Consider the following 19,300-nt stretch of genomic DNA (forward strand, 5'->3'; position numbering starts at 1 on the left):
CCCCTTCTTAAACACAGAGAAGGAAGAAATCTTGCCACAGTAACAAGAGGTTTTCATCAAGTCTCATTACCTCAAGCACAGCCGCGCACCACAGCCCCCACAGAGAACAGCCTTCAGTTCCCGCTGTCATTAAAAGAACGAAGATCTTAAACAAAAATTAAACCCTGGACAGCATGAAGTTGGGAGCACATGAACTGATCAGGCAGAGAAGGGTGTGAAAAAGCCAAGGGGAAGAGCAGGAGCAGAGGCACTAAACAGGGCTCCATGCTAACAGCTTGGGAGGGATGGGGCAGGTTAAATGTGTCCCACAGAGAAGGGCAGAGGGAAGCATTTTCAACGCTTCAAGCCAGCATCCAGAGGTATGCTGTATTTCCCCACACTTAGTGACACAGCAACATCCTGGAGCATTAAAAAGGCTCAGGGTAAAACCGGACCAGCAATTATGACAAAAAAGCATAAAGCTTTGTCTCAGTCTTCGATGTTGCACAAAAGGATAATTCTGCACACTTTGACACGTGTCAATTTTTACTCCAGGGGGTCCTCATCCCTTGCAAGCAGCATCGTGTACCATGCATCCCAGAGCGGCTGCACAGCACATCTTAACCTGCAGCAGCTGCTCTAAGCCTGAAGCAGGTGGCCGCTGGTGTTTAATAGCTCAGGAGGAGGGTTTGAAGGGAGGAGGCAGTAACTCTGCATTTATACAAGGGATTTCGATACCAGGGGGTTGTTAGTCAAAGGGCTATCAAGTCAAAGTGCTCTTAAACTGTAGTTTTTCAAGTATTTCTTTGAGCACATCGCTGGGTTAAGCAGCTTTCCTCCACCTTGGCTACTTTAATCCAGATCAATTCCCGGATCCAGTTCAACGTGCAGCAACACGTCCAGCTGTAGTGGCACAGCTGAACAAGCAGTTCAGRAGCAGCAGCAGGGACTACTGAAAACAGCCCTCATAAAATTACACCTTCAGATTCAACAAGCGTGACCCTTAGTCGTCCCATGGGAGCAAGACACTGCATGCAAACCCCATGAAAACAAAGGAAAGAGGGATACTTCATACATGGTTAATAGAGAAGAGATGAGCTGAGTCAAAAGAGGACACAAACACACCAAAAAACTGGTGACAGTGTGGCCATGTTTTATGTACCTCTACACGAGACAGAARTTTTATTTCTCTCATGGGAATAAAGAAAAGCAAAAAGCTCTCCCTTGTGAAGTGGGCAGTACAGTCAGGAAAGGCAGAGCTTGCAGAAGAGCCAGCAATGGCAAAGCACCAATGAAACGTGGACAAAGACCTCTGAGGATCAAAGATAGGGACCCATAGCTGGTGAGGAGTAGGAACTATGTGGGAACACCAGAGAAATAACTCACTGGCAGAGCAAAGAGGAGCAGAAGGAACCAGGACATGAATTGGAAGACACAGAGGCAGGGTGAGGATATAGTGGGTCCATGCTGGGCACAGAGGAGAGGATCAGGAGAAACAGTAAGAACGCTACTTCAGATCTCTGGTGTCACAACMGTTTTGGTTGTGAACGGTTTAATGGGTCATTATCTGAACAGTTCACACACCCCCTGGTTCTGGAGTAATTACATCCATTCATTAAAAAGACATCACATAACGAGGTCTACCAAAATTACAGAAGCAGATAGGAGAGTACTGACTGTACTAGAAACAGACTAGAAAACAGTGCCAATTTCATGAGGATACCATGCTAGGCAAAGATGTATTTGCCTCTGCAGCACTGAAATGTGCTCTGCTCATCCCACCTTGGAAAGTGAATACAAGAAAGTCAGGAGGTTCAGCAACCGGCAACAAACAGACCTGAAAAACAGCAAATGCTTACATGAAGTCTACATGTGCAAAACAACAGCCATGTGCTGGGGAGGGAAATCTTCTAGTGCCACCATACTGTAGTGCATACCAGGGCTGTGACACAGTGGGTGCACACTGCTGTCCACAGGAAGCCTTGTCCATGCGCTCACAGCCAGCCACCACAACCTGGCCTAACTGCCACCAGCCTTGGAAAGCTCCTTGAGGAGCTAGCAAGGCAGGCTCTTCACCCACGCCTGCCAAATTGGATACACTGCATACAGAGCCTTCACTGCCGAGCCTTGTGGTTGGTATTTCCACAGCCTTGCAGACAAACAGCTTGGCTGGGCTGCTCGTCCTTGATGCTTCAACATAGACAGCACCAACTCTGTCACCTAAAATGAATCTAAAGCCCTGCTTTAAACTGACTGCAGGAATATACTGGAGTCTTATGCACACTCCCAGGTTTGACAGCAACACAATTAGGTCATGGGATAACTGTGCTGTAACAGATTCCTTGGACTTGGCTCTATCCAAGATAGAGATGCACACAAATGCTGCTTCAGTGTGTATTTCCCTACTTGCCAGCAAGCTGGGATTCTTGAAAACCTACTCATGTGATGAGTCCACCTCAGATCACAAGTCAGGCCCATGATGTGGGCTCCCAGATCTCAACTTCTGCAACAGCCTCCAAAAGCAGCCCTAAGGACAGTGGAGTTTGAGCCAGGGAACAGTTGCCTACAGCTGAAACAGGCCTACAAGATATGCCAGAGGAGAAGGAGGAGCACGTGCTGCTAGGAAGGCACTGGTAGTTGATGCAGGCTAAGGTCATCCCAGGGACAAGCAGTCTGACACCCATAATTAAAGTGCAATCAAGAAATGTTTCCTGACAGAAAGGTCTATTAGGCTGTGGAACAGGCATCCACAGGAAGGGTAAGAAACCTCATTTCACTTCTCTGTAAGGGGTATGGGACAGGCAGTAGGGAATCAAGCCTTAAGACTGGTGAGATTGCTTGAYAGGAACAGTCTCATAAGATGCCTCAGGAGTAACACACATGTAACAAATTTCCTCTGTCCCTCCTGCAAAACACCTCCTTCCCAGTCCTGCCAACACTGCTGCTTGCAAGGCAGCACCATGGACTAGATCACTGTAGCATGGGTCATTTCACTTATTTGGAGGGATGGGGCTTCTGACTGTCAGAGACTGATTTGCTACAGTTTATGACTTAAACATTTTCATGATGGACTTTTTGCATATTATAGCAAAACTACACAAAAGCTGCAGAGCAAGCCACCAAAACCCTGAATGGGACCCTGGCTACACTGCCCACTGCCTGCTGATCAAATGTAAGATACAGAACAAGTCAGAGCTGGAGAGAAGGACACATTCACAAAGGGATCAAGCTTTGGGTGGGGACCGTCCCCCCGGCTATCCGCTGCCAGGCCAGCATGGACCCTCACATCAAAGGGTGATGAGGGGACAAAGAGTGGCTTTGGGTGTACCTGTGGTCAGAGGCACAGAAACRCCCGTGCTCTGCTGTGCAAAGGAGCTCGGCTGTGGGRCCCCGCATCCTGGGACAAGGTGATCCACGTGGACAGTCGAGGGGCTGTCATGGCCCAAAGACCTGCCAAAGGGGTCCCCAGACCGTACACCAGAGATGAATCAACAAATCCACAATGTTGCAAGGGACAGTGTCAAACCGAGCCYCCTGAAGGGGTGACACATGGGCATTCCAAGCTGGCCCAGAACGTATATTAAGGCACTGGATTCTGTACTCTTTGGCATGGCAGCAGCACTGGGGATCCTCACCTTCCAGAAGACTGAATGGAGGGGAGCAAAGAGACTTCGTTGGGACCCCCAGAAGGGTGATATGTTTCCATCTAACCCCTGTTCTCCCTGTCCCCCACCCCCCACACACACTCTTTTCTATTTATTTCTTTCTTCTCTCTTTCTCTTTGCCTCTTTTACTATCAAATAAAGTGTATCAATCTTTTGGCATCGACATTTAATCTCATTTGGTTTTAATCCCGTTTTTGGGAATATTTTGAACTTTTTTTCGCTCAGTTCGGTTTTTTCCACACACTTAGTTTCCTCTGCTTTTCTGTGATCAAATTAGATYGTAACACTGACTCACACTAAATAATCCAATATATGTTACAGCATGGTCCTGCCAATGGGATATGGTGGCATAGGCCAGGAAAGAGAGGTGAGGAAWTAAGAATTTCTTAGGCCATGCAACACAACAGGCATCTTTATATTAACCCTGTGTGCATGAAATCACACAAAGAAAGGCTGTGGAGGATGCAGCTAGGGGGAGGGTGTTTACTAAGCTATGATTGAGTAGTTACTAAGCTGTGATTGGCCAGACTTGTGTGATAGGACATAACCTAATTTATGGGAGATTATCTTAATTTACAACAGCGAATGCACCCGTTGCTAATATATATGGTATCAAGTAAGTTTCTGACACACTGGGCTGGCACTAATTTAAGTGTTTGACATCTGATTATTTAACATTTCATTGCATCCCTTCCATATTTTTTGAATGGGTAAAGGTCAGATTGGTTTTGAACTGTGCAGGTTGACAGAAATGCTTATTTTGCCATGTTTAAAGCTAGCAGATGCTTATCTCCCTTTTATTTTGGGTTTTGGTTTGGGTTTTTTGTTGTTATTGTGATTTTTTGGTTTTCGATCATTTTTGCTGGCTTTTTTTTTTGTTTGGGGATGTGGAGAAAAGACGTGTTAAGGGTTCAAAAATTAATGTCTCACAAAGTTCAAAATTAATGTCTCAACTTGTAACACACTTCCCCTCTCCCACAACACTGGTTGCAGAAGCTACCCATGGCTGACACTACTCATGAAGCTYCATATGGTTCTGCTTCCCTTCTCTTTTCCTCAGCCTAACAAACTTAGACACTGCTCAGATTTTCCTGATCCTGAGGAAACAGGAGAGATTCCACCAATTCCAGTTTTTCTCCTTCCTTTGTTTTTAAAAACCTCCAGTGGTTCTGTCTGTGAAAAACCTATTGTAATGACAAAGCATAAAGACAAACCTGTCTGAACATCACTGGTGGTGTAGAATTTTTCATACTGCATTCAATATTGTTAACAATTACTTACACTGCATTAGAATTGAAGGACTTCAGTMACATCAGGGCACCTCGAGGTCGGCACCACTTACATATATAGCAACACATCTGTGCTTTATAACAAGCTAGTGAAGTTATTTAAGGTAGAAAGGCTTCAAAACAGATCGTCATTTTAAAGCACCCATGAGTTGACAACAGTATGTACAATTATCAAAAACCACTCAAAAAAAGCTTCCAGTACACCTGGGAAGTAACCATGTACACAGTGAGTACCCTGTATGCACCATAACTCAGCAAGTGCTTTTTGCAGCTCCCTTCCACGCTCAGTCATGAAGGATATAGATCATTACAGCCTCCAGCTATAGAGCTTTAGCTCACGGAGTAGCAGCTCACACTTTTAGCTCTGGAGATCCCCAGTTCAATCTGCTGCATGTCAGCCAAGAGGGCAGCTGTCATATAATTACAGCCACAACTTTGCATGTGAAAAAGTAGGGAGAGCGAACAGGGATCTTATTATAGCATTCTAGTTGCAACCTGCTGAAAAGCTCTCTATTTAAAGTAACTTCTTGTAAAGAGGAAGAAGCAAAAAAAAAAAAAAAAGGAAAAAGAGGAAAGAGAATCTTCCAACTCAGCTTCCCAATTCCCTCTGTTTTGTGGAAGAAACCAGTGCTGCTTTGCAGTCATTTGTTACAAATGCATATGTACACTAGATGAAGCATACAAGTGCATATCCAGGAAAAAGGCTCCTGGCTCATTGGTCCAAAAAGGAGAAAAAGGAAAAAAAAAATTCTCTTTGCTGCAACTGAGGCATCTTAAGTCCAATGAGGGATCATAGTTTCTTTCMGAACTATAACCATCCAGCAGCAGTCAAACCATTTAATTATGCAATTCAAGTATTAAAATTTAAGTTCAAGAAATCTTAAGTCAGTTGTATCCTGTTTTCTTCTAACTGTACATACAAGCTCTCAGGAAGATTTAACAAAACAGAGAATTGGAGAAAAGAGTGTTTGAAATGCAAAGGTACAAATTGTAGTGAAAAATTCACTCTGAAATGAACATCTCTTTTAGCAAGTGCAACATAAAACAACTGGACCAAGTTTCTGCTTATCCATTCATCTTTCTGCACAGAGTCAATTTTGAACCAAACCTTTTAACAAGCCAAGACAGAATTGAAAAAACTAAATTTGAAAAAAACCCTGAATTTGAAACAATGTAATCCCCTTTTAAAGAAACATCAGCTTTCCCCCAACAATAAGTCTACAAATCAGTTTCAAGCCTAAGATACAGATTCCTTGCAGAACATTCTTTTCTCCTTGACAGCCCCATCCTTCCATCCATGACCCAGTAGTACAGAACCTGTGGGTCTCCCACTGTCTGAGGTGAATCAACCACTTTGGACCACGAGTAACAAATGGAAGCCAACTACTTACCTGCTTGCTAAATACCACCTGAGTGAACCAATCTAACTCCAACTGTTCAGCACCTGCCTACAAGAACACAGGCTTGCTGAAAACACATCAACTAGTTCATGCATGCTACACCATGGCCCTCCAAAGCTCCCTGAAACACACTGCCATGCTTCCAACAAGATTTGAAGCAGTACGTASACTCCGGTAAAGCTGAAAGTGTTCTGATAATTGCTAACACCAAGAACAAACCTACAACAGTAAACTCCACAAGAGAATTGAGCAACACTTTGTATTTAAACCAGCTGAATTCTCTGGTGACATCCTCTCATCAGCCTTGTTTCTGAAGACCCATTTTCATTTGGCTCAGTCTCCTGCCTCCCTTCAAGCAAGACCTACTCACGAAACACAAAACTAGTTGACCATCTCCCTCCCTTTAGAATAGAGTAAGGGAGAGAAACAAGGACACGAAGAAAGTTACTTGCAGTTTCAGCAGCACAATACATTTGGTGTTGATTATGGGCATGCAGCAAAACCCTGGCTGGGCTTGTCCCACAGGAGGAACCCATAAAAAATTCACCTCCCCCTCACCTCCTGCAACCAAGAAAAGCTCACAAACATCTGAACCACATTTGTCCAACAAAAGCAGTACAACCCTAAGCAGAGGTGACTGAGATGAAACACCATTATGCTATTTTCTGGTCTTACTTCTGTGAATTCAGCACTGCTAAAAGGTTAGAAAGACATGCTCTGAAGACCTAAAATCCTCTGCCTACCTTGAGAACACATGCAGAGGGAACAGCAGCAAAATTTATACATATTTTTCTCATCTCTTGCAGCCTGCCAAGGCTGAAATGACTGACAAAGGYCCAAAATGAGGAACACATATAAATTATTAATATTGCACTAGTAGACTCACTGTTGCTGTAACCGCCTAAAGACTTAACAGAGACAGGCTCTGCAGGGAAATATTACTTTACTTCAAAATCATTCATTCAGGAAACTTACAGAGGAGAAAAGAATCATTCTGCAGCACACTCTGCCAAACCCCTCAGCTTTAAGACCCTTCATTTTTAAAGCAAAAGCAATTTTAGCAATAACAGGAAATTGATGTGAAGCATAAGAAGCTTCAGATTTCAAGTGAACAACACTGGAACAGCATTACTTCCGGACACAAATCCCAACACATAGATCTTCTCATGCCTGACCTGGAAAGTCCATCCCACTTCTGAGAGCTGGGTAAGTGCTCTGTCTCTGCAGCCTCTCTGCTGGCACAGCCAAGTGGCATACCAGCAGAGAAGATAATGGGGAGCCGTGCTCTACCAATTGGAAGGAAGCCAAAAAGCCACTTCTGTTTGCTTCTTGGATTGCAACCTGTGCTTTACAACCGTGCAAGACTCCAGATTCGCATTCCCATCAACTCTTCATTTTGTTCCAGGTCTCATGCAGTATCTGCTGCCACAGCAGCCATGTGACCATAAGCAGTACACAGAGATGCAGCTTCCTACTGACATTCACCTCCTCTCCCCGTTGCAAGGGGAACAGTTTACGCAGGCGTATTAGTCTGTTTCACATTAATTTCAGGAATTACAATTAATGACCTGAACTTTGACATTTCTGAAAAAATGTTAAATTATTTTCATGTTTCTTAGTAATCAGAATAGATTTACTTTTCATTTAAAACACAGAATTTCCCTCCCAAAATATCTGAAGTAGTTACYGAAATGTTTTCTTTACCAAAGCCTGAAAAGCCTCAAGATTATTAATAACATTTTGAATTAGAGGCACAACTTTGCTCCATACCAACAAAAAAGAGAAAGCAATTTTTCACACAATAAAGCTATTAATTTTTAAAACTAGTACTTTCTACTAAAAGTTCTTGTATTTAAAAAACCGAAGAGGCTTCCAGTAACTCTAGACATTGATGGGGGCAAAGAAAAAACAGACCCTACCCCCAGCTGGATGGCATTCCTCTTTTTGGGTGCAATGTGGTAACATTTGATTGATGCATCTGATCCATTCCAAAACTCCAGGCGTTCTTTTAATCATCAATGGGTAGACTCCTATTAATTTCAGGGAAAAAAAAAAGAAAAACAGAGTAGAATATGGATACAGGACACAGAGCACCTCACGTTCGTCTAGCAGATCCAGCTGATTTAGCCARACCTACAATAATTAACAGAATTGAAGACTGAGCTGATGACAGAAASTCACATCTAGCACCATAAGCCTCTTTCTCCCTTCCACCTTCTTTCTGTCATCTCAGCTCATCCCAGTCTCTCAACACAACCTGGAACATTATTCCCATACCAAAGGAAATTAAATAGGAATAGGGAAAGGAGTGGGAAGAGATAAACCAGGGTAAATAGGGATAGCATGAAGAGCCCATTGGCATGCAACCAAGAGCCTGCACAGTCCTTTGCTACAGCAGAAAACAGGAGATGAAGCACGTACAAGGAGACAGCGGGAGAACAGATGTGAGGAGCAGGTTCAAGTGTCCCTGGGCTTAGGGAGCAAGAAACGGCAGAAAAGCACTTCAGTGAGCCCCAGCACACAGTGAACTCAGCCTTCAGCAGCAGCACCTCGTGACCCGCTGGCCTGGTGTCTGCCACGATGGGCATTTTCAGTATTGAAACGTACGGTACGAGAAATACCGTGTGAACCTTCCACGTCAACTAAGGCTTCCCTGTCTGCCCATTTATTTAGCTATCAGCCAAACCCAGACCCACCAGTATCAACCACTCCTGCTCTGAAATAAACCTCCACCTACAGTCTTGCAACAAACAGTCGCTGTTTTTTCATTCCAGCACTGATAGGCACTGCAAGCCCTAAGGATCCACAAATAGGAGAGGCAGAGAGGCAGCACAATTACAAAGGAATTTACCCACTCCAGAAGCAGACAGAAGGTGAGCATCTGACCCTTCCAGCTGGCCAGCTGACACACCAGACCACCCCACATACCATTCAATCGACCTGGAGCCTGGTACCTTCCCACTAGAAGTGGAAACCTGTCTAAATGGTCAGCAGGATATGAGGAAAATACTCCCGGTCTAGCTGACCAGCTGCCTGTTTGGGAACATGAGCTGCACAAAGGTCTTCGGACACCGTGTTGCTCCTCAGTTGTTCCTAATACCTGTTCCAGGTTCCCACATCTCATGGAGATTACCAGCAGAGAAGTACTGGGTGAGGAAAAGTACGAAAAGCAAGAACAAGCTGATGTACTGCAAAGGGAAGGAAGGAGCAGGCTGAAGATGGGATTTTACAGTAGGAAAACTAGTTCCTAGAGTGCACAGCAGAATCTGGGGGGAGTAGGAGGGGGCTGGTCACAGAAAAGAGGCAGGCAAAGGCTTGCTACTGCAGGGAACAGAAAAGGCCTGTAGCCCCAGGCTGATAAATCAGATATTGCTGCCTAAGTCTTAMAGCAGCCCCCAAAGCCTCTAGCACTGACTGGGGGGCTCAGTAACAAGGATCTGTCACAAGTATRCCCATCCAACAGTTTCAGGTAGCCACTTAAGGCATCTCAGGTCCAGACCATTAAGTGCCCTGAAGATAAGAACGTAGACCTTGAAATCCACACGACACAGTCACATGGAACTCATACAATGAGAAGGATACGCTGCTTTGCCCAGCCTTGACAAGGACCACACAGCTGCAGCTCGTGCCTCCCTTAGGCTCCTCAGAGCARGCGGCTGCATTCCCAGCCAGCTTGCCTTTGTAACCATCCCCCCGCCTGCCAGGAGGGCCTGAACCCTGCACCATCAGCAGTGAAAGCACAAACCTCCACCTCATGCTCTAAATAATTAAACTCTGTGGGAGCATCAACAGACTTGTGAAACTCTTACACAGACCAAGCCAGTCATTAATGGGGGTCAMAGATGAATGCTTTATTTTTTTTAAGAGTGCTTTGATGCGTGGGGAGAGTGGTAGGAGGAGATCTTCATTACCCTTCTCTGCTACCTGATGAATTTTTCCTTTCCTGGCTATCAACACTTCCTACTTCCACCTGAACCCYATATCGTGGGCAATCATAGGGACAGCCAGAGACAATTGAAGGGTGTGTTTGGATGACATCTGTGCTAGCTGGTCACCTGCAGATAGGGAAGCAAGGGCCTCACTGAGCAAAGCCAGGCTCTACCAGAGGCCAAGCCGGTGCTCATTACAAGGTTTGGGTTTCCCCAGGGCCATGCAATGCTTAAAGTCATGCAAACCACAACCTCACACACCATCTCCCCTACAGCAAGGCACGGAGCAGAGCACAAGCCAGTAAAATATGTCAGGATTATTAGCTTGGGCTCAGAGCCAGAGCTGGGAGCTGCCACAAGGGTGAGGAGGCTGCCTGCAGGTCAGCAGGAAGGAAGTGGAAGTCCCCTGACAGTCAAGGAAAGGCAGCAGGCAGGAAAGGCAAGCCACAGTTGAGAAAAGGTCACAGAAACACTACTCTGGCCCACCCCTTCTAGCCTTAAAATATATATATATATATATATATATACACACATAAACATGAGCTTCTAGCTACTGTGCTTTGTTGAGACATCATAAGCAAGCAGAGATCTGCTCTTCCCCGTCTATCTGCATTCCGCCAATCCACACCAGCTTTGGAAATGAGTCTTTAGACTTTGCATCAAGGAAAGCCTTGGGTGGAAAGAAAGGAAAGCAGTTTTGGGGAAAGGATCGCCACAACACAGAAACTCCCCCAGAAGCAAGCAGTTATGTTGGATGCTCTGTCAGTAGCTCCAATTCCAGCTTGCACCTGCCTCTGCCAGCCTGGTATCTCTGCTGCATTTGCAGAGGAGAGGCCACAGACTGGAAGTGGCTCCCGGATCTCTTCTACTGCGTCAGAAAAGTGACGGGTATAGCAAGGACAGCTTCTAATTATTAACGATAAGTAGAACTRATAAATGGCCCTTTTTTCAGGTCACTAGAAACCTCCCAACAAGCCCCGATACTTGGATGTTCGGAGGGAAATTAGGACATTCACACGCAACACCAGAACTCATCTTTCCCATCATGGCAAAAGCATCTGCTATTACTTCCCTCATTCTTGGAAATAAGAGGGAAAATAAATAGGACTCTTGAGCCTTGGCACCTCTTCCCTCCCACCCTTTGGCTATGAGAGCTGCTGTTACTATTCAGGGCAGAAGTGCTCCACAGGGCACACATTCCAGGGGGCTGAGCCATCCCACGTGGCCAGGCTCAAAATGGCAGACAGCGATGAATAGGATAATTAGAAAGTACAACAGCAACCGCAACATAAAAACAAGCAGCTTCTATTACAAGAAACAGTTCTATGGCATGGTTAGATCCATCACCCCATATGCTGGGTTGTGGTGGTGCCTCAGGAGCCTGCTGCTATTATCTGTTTGCAATCACATTTCAGCCCATCTTTCTGCTTAATGCACAAAAAGCAAAGCTAATCAGATTGGCTCTCTCTTTCTGCTTAATGTCTCCAGTTCCCAAGCATGCTCTGTACTGCTTCAATTGACGTTCAAGTAACACTAACCAGGAGCACACAGTGCAAAACATAAAAAAAAACCAAATTAAAAGGAATTCTCTATTAATTTTAGTCCTTCTTTGCACCTATTTTACAATAGAGGGTCTAAACTCTCTTCTACATTTGAGCCTTGCAAACAAAAGTCAGGAAATTCCCATTTCCCCCTCTATGCCACACCCAGCTCCTGTATGAGCTCTCTTCTTCAAGCTGCTCCTCCAGTGGTATCTGGGCAATTAATTACAGTACAGACCTCTCAGGCTTCCCCTCTTACTCTCTGGAATAGCTTTTTAAAATATTTCCTGGCTAGGAACCTCCAGATTATGATGTCTTCTGCTGGCACTGTAATAGCCTCTCTTTGTTAATCTATCTGAAATGACCATCACCTGCTCTCCCTCCAGTACTATTTAATTACTGCAATGCTATATGGGAACTCTAGCGTGCTCTCAGCATTTCAGGTCTGAGGACTAACGGGACCCCAAAACCGATTTTTTTTTTTTACTGATTCCTTCACACTCCAAAGGGCAGCTGGAGCATTGCTGGAGTCAGTTATAATACCCAGATCTTTTCTAGAGAAACCATCACAAGAGCAAGTAAACTGTCCCTACACAGGGCAGATTGCATAAAAATTCAGCAAAGAGATACAGAAAGAAAATGTCTTACAGCAATACCCATCATTGTGAGCCAGAGAAGAATCACCCACTGCAAGCTCAGTTGAAGATTTGCCAGAAGAAAAACAACAACAACAACATGAGGAGAGAAAGAGATGTAGGTGGAAGACAAATCTGCAGGAGGAGTGAAAAAAGGGAGATTGCAGAGATGAAACCCCAGACAGTCCATGCATCTRTACACATCCCCCAGCTAATACCCACTACATCAATCAGAACAATGGCAGCTCCAGAGAAGACCCCGATTATCCAAGCTCCTTCACTAACATCTCCCCCAGAGACTGCATGCATGTGCAAAGGGATGGAAAAAAAACATACCTCTTAATGAGATTACTTACAGCATTTTCTATATTGCTCCCACTCTTACAAATGTGTCTTTAAAAAAATACTGCAGCTGGCTTATAAATGTGTCAGTTTTTAACAAAGCCCCAACATACCCTTGAAAACAAAGACACTTTGTGCTCACCATATCCAGTGGCATCATTATTTAATATCAATGCACTGATTCTCTCCTTTATTCACTCCATCCTTGGAACACAAACCCACTGTAACAGCTACCCAATGTATAATCTTATCATGAAAAGCGACATAACCCTACAATAACCCTTCTCTTGCCATGTCTTTGACTACCAATGAGAATAATTAAGGTTTAAATGCTTAAAAAACTTAATCCAACCAACAACAGTACAGCATGAAACAAATCTCTAACTTTCAAACCTGGAGCAAATTCCCTTATCCCTCCCTAGGATTTTCCTTATTTGAAAATGGCTGCACAAACATTTCTTATTTGTGCACCACACCAATAGAAACCTGCCCCTCCTGCCAAGCACAGCTGCTGGGTCAGTCCACACATGCACAGGCTCACTGAGCCTGCTGCCTCTGGCACACAGCTCTTCACTGACATCATCTCCACCTTCATGCTATATAAAACTCACAGGACAGGCACTGTTTCTGCTCCTTTAGCCACAAGGCAATTGCRGAAGGCCAACAGATGTCTCCATCTCATCTCCAAATGCACATCCTGACCTGCACTGTGCCCCTGCTAAGCAGATGCTTGGGCACGYGTCTCATTGGACACACGTTCTCCCTGCTGCCAGCCTGGGCTAATGCAGATACACCGATCCATCAGTGGCAAAGCTGAGGCAGAAACATTATCCCTGCCAGACCACAGAAGCAAAGTTTGACTTGGCCAGTTCCCATGGAACCTGAGCTTCATGTCACTCCTGGGTTCATCACATCCCTGGAGCAAGACCATTCTACAATAACACAGCAGCATCTCACAAGGCCTTCCCAATTTCTGCTAGTGTCTGAAAATTAGTAAGGCAGTAGCACCTGAAACAACTGCAAGTCACAGTTCAGAGATGGAGAGACTTCCCCCTGGCACCATAGTACCCAGCTCCAGGCCTGGCTCACCATGGCATGCAGAAAATTCCCCAGACATTTCCCTCTCTCATTTACCCCAGACCACTTGGTCCCACCAGCTCTCTAAGGTCTCCTTCCAAACTGCCACCATCACCAGGTTTGAGGAAGCTCTTTCACCAACTTGGCTACCTCACCAGGTAGTTTCCTTTCACCCTCTTATAGGGAATGGTTACAGCCACTATTTTTCGAGCCTGTTAATAATAATATATGAGCCTAATAACAGCAATTGTTAGGCTCACAGCAATGAGCTCTCAGGAACTACAGTATGTCTCCTATTGTAGAGGTAGCGAAACTCAACCTTTTCCCATTTTTTCCCCCTTTTAAAAATACTGCCTGGGAATGAAGTCAGCATCTGGAGGCACACGAGTATATCTTAGGGAAAAAAAAGGCACAGGGAGGATCTCAAAATGAAGGCTGAGGGCGAGGCTTCACATTACAACTGAACCAGGCTAATAGGTCACTGCTGTCAAAAAAGGGGGGCCCCATTTTCACCTTTCTTTCATTCCTTCCCTTTCAGTGCTGGCAAAACAAATCTCGCCCCTCCTGCACGGCAGCTCTGATATGAGCCTGAACCTGGTGAACAGGTTCAGCTCTCTGCCCTAGGAGAAAACGTTTCACTTTTTTATGGTTTTGGGCAAGTCAGCTTTCTGAAAGCTGAACAAGCTATATCCATAAGGCAAGGAATATAGCCACATATTCCCAGGAATTAATGTGGCCATATGAGCTGGGAGCAAGGCATAATCACCCCTCTTAGGAAGAGCAAGTGGTTAGACTGGGTCAGCCACAGTAAGAAAATCCAACCTTACCCATGTGAAACCAYAGTTTCGTCCAATAAGGATACTGGTCAGCACAAAAGAAGCAGCCTAGTTGAAAAACCTGTAGTAGAGGTGTTTGCTAATAATCTTAAAACAGGTAGTTTTACCTATTATTTTAAGGTGTCCTTTCCAATAGCATTTGTGAAGGCAGCCATGTAAATAAAAAACAACACCAAAACTGAGCAGACCCAAACTAGACAGAAATACRAGAGGTACTGCAGGATTTCCAAGAATCCTCCCTATTTCTAAATTGGACTCTGTTATTATCAAGCATGATGGCTGCCTTCATCACTGTGCTGCAGAAATGTCTGCTTTCATTACAAACTTAACAGTTAGTTTCAGGGTGCATTTTTCTTTTCCCATTAGCTTCTACATCATCAGATGAACAAAAATAATGCTTTTCTTTTATTAAAAAAACCCAAGCCCATATTAACTCCACTGTCTTTATTTCTCTCCACCTCCTCTGCTCAATTACTAGAAGCAATTTACAGACAATAAATGTAACTTCACAGCTGCCTGTATGAAGTATTCCCTTCATTTTATAGATGAGGTTACAGGCTATACAGAAATTAATATCAGCAAGGTCTACTTCAAAGCTGGATAAGCAAGAGGAACAGATGCACTCTTAAAGAATACAGATCATGACTGTACTCTAGTAAAACCAGTAATAAAGAATTACAAATGTTGCCAGTTGGATATAAATACTTTGAATGTATCTCCTTAAACACAGTAACAAACAAAAGCTTGCTTTGAGGTTTTGCTTGGGTTTATTCTCTTATTATTAGGAACAACGTTATGAGATTTCAGATTTACAGCTCACAGACCAAACATGCTCACTTTACGAGTAAACATTGCTTAACTGCCTCCCTCATTTACCTCACGGACTCTAAGAGGGTCTCTTCCCAGTTGGTACATGATCACCAGGAATCTGCAGTTAGAAACTCTGTACATAATTTTAATACATTCAAATAAGCAAGCCAAGAGAGAATCCAGTGTTTTCTGACATAGYCTCATGGGCTTTGGCAAAGCAGACATAGGTTCTTGCTTTGGCATAGCAAGAACCTACGTCTGATGTTATAACTGCCAGCCGTGACTATGAAAAGGCATTGGGAACAGCAACACTAAAGGGGAAAAAAAAATCCAAAGGTGCAGTTTTGTGCAGGCACTCTTCTGATGGTAACTGCTCCTTAAGGCTTAATAAAAATGCACAGCCAACTTGTCTTCTTCCACACATTATCAGAGCTCAGAAATAGCACCTGAGTCTAGTTATACAACTCAGCAGGCACAGCTTCTCCTAGGAAGATACCACCACCGGCATGCAAGTACTCCAAAGGCTGAGTCATCTCAACAGGCCCTTCAAGGGAAAATAATCCTATTAAGAATCGGTATGTTGGTATTGAAGGCAAAAAGGAGTGTTAATTCTGGCAGTTAATTCCACTGCTTCTACTCCATTTTCTACCAAACCTAACACCTGTAGGTTACTAAATTCACGAAGCTCCTCCATTCACCTGCAAGGTCCTTTCTTGACATTATCACCTCTTCAGCCAGCAACTGCCTGTCATTGCCCACGTTTGCTTATCCCTGACTAACACAAACTGGTATTTGTACAATCATAGAGCTTGAAAAACTCTTGAAAAATTGAGGTTTTAGCATTTCCAGCCTGCATACAAATACCAGGCATGCTTAAACAACAGGGCTTGTGTTATTCTGTGCTGTGACTAGCTTGAAACCAAAAGCCATCTTGCACATTTATCCAAAAATCAGGTAAACTTCAAGAAGGGCCCAAAGTCCAAACACACCACCAAAGGATGTGGACTCGTAAAATTTCTCACATGGGGAGAGCCAGTAAACCCAATCACATTTCTAGCAGAGTTCCATTTGCTGCATTTCCACTGCAAAGCACTGACACTTGTGCCCACTGATACTTGTGCCCTTTTCACTCAAGCYTGCAATGGTGTCAAACTCAGCAGATGCTGCAGGAAGTGCCTGCCCASCAAGTGAAGCCCCTGAACAGAGCACCCAACCCATGCTCCCCTTTCTGGGGTCTTCATGCCAACCCACCAAGCCCCGAAACCTCCCAACAGTTGCACAACACCAGCAGGAGGAGAGGTGACCTACAGGGCTTGAGCACTGTACTCCTGATGTTTAAAGTGGCACCCCAACGCAATCGGCAACGTTACAGGCATCGAGAACCTGATCCTCACCACGGCCCCAGTCCAGCAGCCGCCATCCCCTTCACCTGAGCACAGGCTACAGCACCTCCCATCTCCTAAACTCTTCCAAAGGGGATGGATTGAGAAAGAAACTAGTTGCTTAGGTAGGGAAATGTATTTTTCAGACTGGTAGATCTGTTGTGGAGACTGATCCACCAATATTTTTCTAACATGAGGAACGTATAAAATGCCTAGAATTTGATATCTGCTTTTTAATTAAATTGAAATAAGTAAATCACAGCCTGTTGCCATGGAGAATGAACAGACATAGCCTCTTGACTCCAGGGCAGGATCAAGTAGGAGAGGCAGACARGGCTGTGAAATTAAAAACACCTATTTTAAAGCAAATGGTCTTGATAATTAGCAAAAAACATGGCATAGGGAAATAATATAACCATATGGCAGGAAGTGGTTTTCAAGGTGAACTACAGAGCTGTTTTAAATAAATGAATAAACTGCTGGTGCTGCTGGGTCACCCACAGAATCATATATGGAGGATTAAACGTGATTTGAAAAATATACCGAAAAATAGCAATAAGCTCCTCTTTCACTTTCCTGCCTATAGGCTGCGTCTCTTCTTCTTTTTAAGGACTTGTTTCAAGCAATTAATGTTTGCACCTATTTGCAGTTACCAGAGAGCCATCAAATTCAGACATTTTCAAAAGCCTTGCAGTCTACCCTGGAGCTAGAACCAAGTTTATGGGATATAAAACCATTTATCTCTTACTCAGTGTCATCACACAATCCTGGTCGGGTCATCAGACACTAATAACTAATTCCTGAATCTGTGTATCCTTGTCATGACTTCCATGACAAAGTGGCTTTGGAGGGTATTWGCTCTCCACACACCATGTGCCCAATCCTGTACTTCACCTTTCAAGAAGGACAGCTCAGAGACAGGCAAAAGGTAACACTGGTCTTCTCAGCAGGAGGCAGCACACCCAAGGTTGGCTGGTAGACAAGAGCCTTGCACATTCCCTTCCCAGTTTGTCCAGAATGCAGGACATCAAAATATTCCACCCCTTTTAAGATACTTCTGCTCCGCTCAAATCTGAAAGGGCTGCAGCAAGGAAATTCCCTCAGCACCTTTTTGAGCCCAGCCAGGGAAAATCTCAGCAAGACTGYCTAACAATTTCCAGTGAGCATGTGGCCAAAGTGCATCAAATTCATAACAGCTTAAAATACTTGAAATAAGTTATACCTGATAACTCAATTTCAAAAATGTGCTGTACATTTTTTTGAAGGGAAGGGACAGATGAACTAACTTTCACTTCAAACCTCCCATCCACTCTAGAGAAAAAGTCAACCTTTTCTCCTATTTCCTGAAGACACAAGTTGTCAGCTACAGTCGTTTAGTCTTCCACAGTAGTTAATGACCCACATGAAACAAACTCTCAGGGTCAAAGATCAGACCCTTGTGTACAGTTAGTTGGTTACATTAAAAACCAGTCACATTCTCAGCCTTCAGCAGCATAACTTGAGCTGGCTGTTGACAAGTTACCTTCTGTTTTCCACCATGACCAAGAAACACCCACAGAGGGAGGGAGTTGGGACATAATTCTCAGAAAAAGAAGGAATTGTGGAAAAATGCACACTTCAAATTAGCATTGTCTGTTTTTAAGTTTTGCCCAGTTTTGGAACTCTTTAACTAAAGTCACACTACGTAAGATTTTTGGCTTCCATTAAAAATAAATTCCAGATCCAAGTCTGCATGAAGATAGGCATAAATTTGCAAATCTGGTTCACCCTGAAGGACACCAATTCCTTAAAAATGCTGGGGTGGGGGCAGCACATGTGGGCTAACTCATAGTCTTTGAACAGTCAAGGCTAAGAGCRGTATCTGCCCAATCTCTTTGCTCATGCACCCCATTTCTTTCCAAACCCTGCAGCGAGAGGAGCTGTGAAACATCTCGGGACACATCGGCTTTACTGGAAGGTGCTACACACCCTTGSCTTCCTCACCGCCCACCACTTTCACTGGCATGCCATCAGTTTCCTACTGCTTGAACCACAGTCCTGCACTACCACCCGAACTGAAGTGGCTTTGCCTGAAACTGTTTCTGCCCTCATAGGCACCTGGCACTTAGAGGGCAGCAGGTGGTTTCTTTCTCCTCATCTCGTAGTTCCACTTCAATTCTAACTTAAGGAGAAGAGATTTAACACAATCATCGAGGCTGGCCAAGCACCTCCCTTTARAAAGGGAACTGCATTTTCTTCTCCATCCGCACAAGCCAAGATAACCCCGCAGAGAAAGACTCCTTCCTAAGGACACTCCCAGTTGGACAGAGCCAGAGTTTAGGGGTGCCTCTGTTAAAACTCAAGCCAATGGCCACTTGGCATATGAAGGAAGATGCTAATCATGCCCAGGAGAGATTACTTTCATATCACAGCATA

The 19,300-nt window shown here is 44.3% G+C and overlaps 1 protein-coding gene across 2 annotated transcripts in view; it reads right to left on the minus strand.

Moving 5' to 3' along the window:
- TCF20 (transcription factor 20) overlaps nt 1-19,300 on the minus strand; it is a 134,914-nt gene that overhangs the window by 114,303 nt on the left and 1,311 nt on the right. For both annotated transcript variants that reach the window (XM_057389333.1, XM_057389325.1), the window contains exon 2: nt 8,253-8,363. The gene's annotated coding sequence lies outside the window, so the exon portion shown is untranslated. The remainder of the gene's footprint in view (nt 1-8,252; nt 8,364-19,300) is intronic.

This window comes from Malurus melanocephalus, unplaced genomic scaffold (assembly GCF_030028575.1).
Source record: "Malurus melanocephalus ecotype Western Australia unplaced genomic scaffold, MMel_1.1 scaffold_17, whole genome shotgun sequence".
Lineage (NCBI taxonomy): Eukaryota > Metazoa > Chordata > Aves > Passeriformes > Maluridae > Malurus > Malurus melanocephalus.